This window comes from Leptodactylus fuscus, chromosome 3 (assembly GCF_031893055.1).
Source record: "Leptodactylus fuscus isolate aLepFus1 chromosome 3, aLepFus1.hap2, whole genome shotgun sequence".
Taxonomy (NCBI): Eukaryota; Metazoa; Chordata; class Amphibia; order Anura; family Leptodactylidae; genus Leptodactylus; species Leptodactylus fuscus.
Genome location: NC_134267.1, coordinates 189,488,445 through 189,494,532, shown reverse-complemented (window position 1 = coordinate 189,494,532; position 6,088 = coordinate 189,488,445).

Here is a 6,088-nt window from a genome sequence, read left to right as displayed (position 1 = left end):
GACTTTATATGTCATTTCCATTCTTAATGTTGAGATTGAAACAGAGATTATCCAGAGGTAGCAAATGTTATACGTCTTGAGTATTTATTTGGATTCTGGTCATTACTTTTTATTTTCGTGGCCAAAGCTGTTTCAGACCTGTGCCTCATTTATAAAATAGGAGAGTCATGGTAAGGGTGTGGAGGAGAAAATGAACACCAGGCCTTTTTATCAATGGTGCAAAACCAAACTATATTGTCAGGGACTTACTTTGATCTTTGATGTGGTGTCCCTACTATCTTGTGCATGACACTGCTCATGGCAAATCGACGTGCATGAAGCCATGGAACAATGAGCAAAGTCCCAACATCTCCATTCTACAAAACCATACCTATTCTGTCTACATGTGTACTGAGTTACAGAGATATGAACAGATGCAAGATGACACCCACTGGAATATGCCATTTTTATTATGAATCTGAATTAAAATTGGAGGTATATAGAATTATAGTCTAGATCAGTGGTCCTCAAACTGCGGCCCGCGGGCCACATGCGGCCCGCCAAGCACTTCTGTCTTGCCCCGCCAACAACACCGGCAGGCGTGCATTTATAATGAAGCTCCTGGGGAGCTCGGGCCAGGCCGTGGAGCGCACTTCACGTTACTTATTGGAGGGCACCGCTCCCGATGTCTGTGTGACCTGCTCTGCCTCCAGCCCACTGTTTAAAAAGTTTGAGGACCCCTGGTCTAGACCCTTATGTGTCACACAACCAAACTTTTATAAATCTTCCCCAAGATATTCAAAATTGATGAGTAACTCTTAGGATTTTACAATTATAGAAAATAAAAATGTCTTTATAACATTTGTTTGAAACAGTACTGGATTAAAAACTGGCTAGCACCTTAGCCCCTACCACTAAAGGGGTATTCTCATCAAGAAGCAATTGACTGCCCCAGCTTCTGTCTCAGCACCCCTACCACACAGATAGTGTGGCACTGCCATTTCAGGGAAATGTAATATTATGTATATGGCGGTCATACAATTGAAACGTTATCCATATAACCTGAAGATGTCTAGAGTCCAGAGCTGATCAGAGCACCATTTGTCTTGGCTCAAAGGATTCCTCCGTTATGTCCATATGCTCTAATTCGACATATACATAAATCTGCACACTTTATAGAATGTTATGCCAAAAGTACTAGCATAACACAGTACAATGTAATATATAAAGATATATAGCATAATACAAATTATATACTTGTATAAAATCACATATCCTATTTAACAAAGTATTCTTATCTGAGTGCTTGCAACATAGATCAGTGCACTTCACATTGCATGAATCCAGATTTCTCTCCAGTATCCCAAGCTGTGGGCCCAGAGGCAGAACTTGAACCTCCTCAGACCTGATGCAAAACCTGTGCTAGGTTCCCCCACCAGAAGGTACCATTTGTAGTTCTAGTGTCCTATGTTTAAGGACTATTGCAATCCATAGAGCACCAGTAACTAAATGCATTGTAGTGTCTACACCCTCGCTGGGGTTTCTTTTACCTAATGGTGCCCTGGTTAAAAAGTAATACTTGTTATAGTAGCCTGCCCATATCTGGTAAATAAAGGCTAAATCATTTCCATTTACGACATAGTATTATTTCAGCTAGGTCACTGGTCCTATACCAGGCCTTGCAATAGTTGGTGTTACTGGTTGTTCAGACCTTCTAATGTAGGAATTTAATGCCAGTTCACGTCGATAAACAATTGTAAACTCAATGGCTCATCTGTAACGATTTTTCATAGGATTCCAACTGGGACCAAAACCCTTCATTTGGTTCTATGGATGGTCGTACTGCTTTTACCATCTGCAAAATAAAAACATAGTATTAGTATAAGATTATTAAGAGTATATTAAAAATCTGGGATGTCCTTACTATTATTTTTATTATATTAGAAAAATATGGCTTTTCCAAAAACACTGACTCAGCTGTCCACAGGTTAGGGGTGGTATTGCAGGTCAGTCCCATTTACTTCGACGTAACTTATTTGCTGTATCAGACATGACCTATGGAGAGGTGTTGTCTTGTCTTTAGAAGAAGGCAGCCATGCTTTTCTAAACCCTAGTATTAACTTCGGATCAGTTAACTAAACACATTATTTTGGTGAATGTTTTGGCAATATATTTTATTAACCTATCAAACTAAGCAGGTAGATAGGCAGAGCCTGCCCAGTATACCTGTATGTAGAACTGTATTATTTCCAAAGGGGGTGGTCACTTCAAATGGCTGTATCTCTAGTTTTCTACCACATACAAAAATGGTTTTGGTATTACTAAGCTGAGCTGAGATTCTTAACCAAGAATACAGCCATTTGAAGTTACCATCTTTTGCAAATAGTACAGATCTAGAAAAAGGGAAGTAAGTAGGAAATACAGGGCCAGATAGCAAGCTTTTGAACGAGGCCCCTCGGTCCCTCACATGTTATAAGGCCCCCTTTACTTGGCTCCACTCGGCATAACACCCCAGCATGGCATACTGCCCCTTTATCGGGCTCCTATTCAATTTATTGCTTCCTTTTATGGCCTCCATATAGTATACTTTCCCTATTATAGGTCCCTGTACAGTGTACTTTCCCCATTACAGGCCCACATATAGTAAGTGCCCCTGTTAGATGCCCCCACACAGCAAGCGCCCTGATTATAGGCCCCCATACAGTAAGTGCCCATGTTACAGGCTCCAAGACAGTAAGGTCGCTGACTACCAGACTATTCCAGCAGAAAATGGCCAATTTTCACTTACCTATCCCCACTCCTGCCCACGACCACCTCCCCTTAGGCCTCTAGGGGTGCAGCATATTACACCCTGACACTGAAGAATGTCAGGACGCAATGTGTGGGACATAATATGTGGCACCCCCAGAGGCCTAAGTGGAGGTGACAATGGACAGGTTCCAGGGATAGGTAAATGATACTGTTGGAGTAATCCCCTAGGTAGTGACCTAAATTTACTCTATAAAAAAGCCTGCTATGGTGGTAGTTATGCCCCTGGTTAGAGGGTTGCTAGGGAGAATTTTAGAACCTGTTTTCTAGTAAAAGGAAGTTAGATAGGTTAATAAGGTATATTACAAAATTATCACAGAACAAACGAAACAAAATAGCAAAAAAATAAAAACAGGAGTTACACTCCATTAGGAGCCTCCGTCACAGATTTAATCAAAAATCACGAACAAAATAGCTATTTTGCCTGGTAAAATGATGTACACCATAATGGAAACCTCACAGACAATACGGTACATTATGATTTTTCCTTCATATGATGCACCTGTCCCTATCACATGAATAAAGATGTGAACTCATCAGAAAAAAAAAAAAAAAAACATTTTAAAATGATATTTAGGAGTTATTTTCGATTTTAGTAATTCTTCCTGTTCTTAATTAATCTATTTAAAAAATTAGAGGCTGAGCTGCAATGCCAGACACAGACCACAGACAAGTGTGGCGCTATTTGTTATATTAATAAAATTGGCAAACTAGTTTTACTACTCTTGGACATCTGGTTTGAATATATTTTATAAAGTTTTATCTTAAAAGAGAAGTCAATGCTAAGTTCAGAATCAGATAAGACTTCTTGGAATAGATCAACGCACGTCAGGTGATGCAACCATACAGTTCAGTAACAGCAATGAAATGGTGGACTCTCATCTCTTTACAGATAAGCACGAGATTGCTGACCTGAAAGGCGTCCTTAAGTGACATGTTCCTGTATTTTATCAAGTAGGCGATACAGATGGTGGCAGAACGACTTCGTCCATGTTTGCAGTAGACCAGGCATTTCCCGCCACTTTTTATAGTACTGTCTATCAGCTCCACACACTGATCAAAATAATCCGAGAGGTTCTGCGATGGGTGATCAAACACGGGGACACGCAGAGTATGGACATCAAGGTCTGGGAACGGCTGTCTCCTGGAAACGTTGATGCAGCAAGTCACTCCTTCTGCTACCAGAAGATCCTTCTTGCAGGCAGTTCTAGCATTGCTGATCATTAAGGAATCTGTCACTTTAAGCAGCTCTGACATGTCTCAAGGCTTCTCTGGTGCACGTCACAGAAAGTACATTTAATAAAAATCTTGAGGCGACATTTGTGAAAACTGCACAACAAATGCACCACTTCCTCTAGCGTTCTCCCAGCAAAGTCTTCAGGGGATATTTTAAGATCCTGACCTCTGACAAAAGCTCTCTGCTATGGAGAAGGAGCTATTTGATAAAAATAGACAGCGGGACATCCCTTCAATGAGAAACATTAGAAGTCCACATACAAATGTGCCGTATACCACAGCCAATACTACAAATCGCAACGGCGAGCTAGTGTCAACACTATTGTCTATTTATTGTAAAAGACTTTCTGGTAACTTTAATATTTTTGTAAATACTATGTAAATGTATAGAATAGAAGGCTAAGGCTATGGTCACATCTGAGTTTGGTGACAGTTTGGGCATTCTGTCCCCCATTCTGGTTGAAAATTTTTTCATGGGGAAACCCAGCGGACCTCATTATAATCTATTGGGCCTGTGAGTTTCTGCTTTTTAGGTTGACTGGTTTTACATTTTCCCCAAGCGGACCTGAAAATCAGAAACCAGAGCACACCAGAACGTTACTAAGACTTACATTGGTAAAATATGGAAATTTATGTCCTGCCCCCAAAGTGTCCAAAGTAGGTGCAGCTTTTGTAAACTATGACCCTTTTCAGACCAGGATATGTTCAAAATGGACAGGATTGATTCTGATTTCTAGTTAAAAACTATTGTCAGCCAAGCATTTAATACACATTAGATGATCTGTGGTCCCATGAAATCAGCAGGACCACCCCATAGACTACAATGGAGTCCGCCAGGTTTCTGCCTGAAAAGGGCAAAAAATGCAGAGATAAAAGCGCTGCTTGCAACGCTTTTCTCTCTGTATTATTTATGCGGGCCCGGGGACAGAAACCCCGAATGAAGTTCAAGCGCTGGTGTAAATCCAGCCTTAATTGAACGTCTTGCATGAAATATTTATGATGGCATTGACACTGGGGTACATATATTTTGATAAGCATTTCTTATTAGTATTTGTACGTCAAAGCTGGGGGAGGAAATAAACTGAGAAAAAGTATATTGGAAAGATTTGCTAGTTTTCTGTGACCAGCATAAATTTACTGACCAGCATACGAGACTGAGAATGGGTCCTAAAGGAATAACAATGCTATAGCACAAACACAGCCATAACAATGTGGCCACTGACTGTATACAAGGATAATTCAAATTTGATAGCCAATATGGCTTCACTTCTTCTCACTGTTGTCAAAACGGCTGCCACAATGGAATAGTGCAATGTCTCTAAGGTTAACCAACACAATTCTCAGCTTTTAGCTACTTTTGTGGAGATTGATTTCAGGACTTTGCACACCTCTCAAATTTCCCAAATTCAGCAGGACAGTCCAGGATTTTACGTGATGTCTCATTTAGTGGGCAGTAAGTCCTGTCTTCAGAGTACATTGCTGTAGCAAGGAACCAGCGCTTTTCACTATTTAGCAGCCATGAAGGGCACATTATAATGCATGGGAGTCACAAGGGGACATTAAAATTAATTGGTATTATACTGGGTGGGGGGCCACAAGGCAACATTACATTGTGTGGGGGCACAAGGGGGCATAATGCCATATGGAGGGACAAAAGGGGCATTATAACATGTGGGGACCACTAACTAATGTCTGGGGGATTAAAGATATTGTGTGGGATTGGACGTGGTCAAAGGGGGCATGAGCAGGGTTACGGTACATTCACAACTACGCTGTCTTATTCGCTTTTCTGGTGTGTTGCAGGATCAGATGTATGGAAAAGTAGACAGCAATGGACCCCTGAAATGACAGATACGTACAGATCTCCAGGGATCCCATTGTCTATAATGGGGTACATTGGGTGTCCATTTTTTTTGTTACTGAAATTGCTAGCCAAAAAAAAGTCAAATTAGTAGGACTTTTTTGTATGCCGATTTCTGGAATTCACTGCAAAGGATACTCCAAACTCGGATGCAGGTGTGAATGCAGCCCTAGTGGCGTGGTTTGGCATACGTGAATCTGCAGT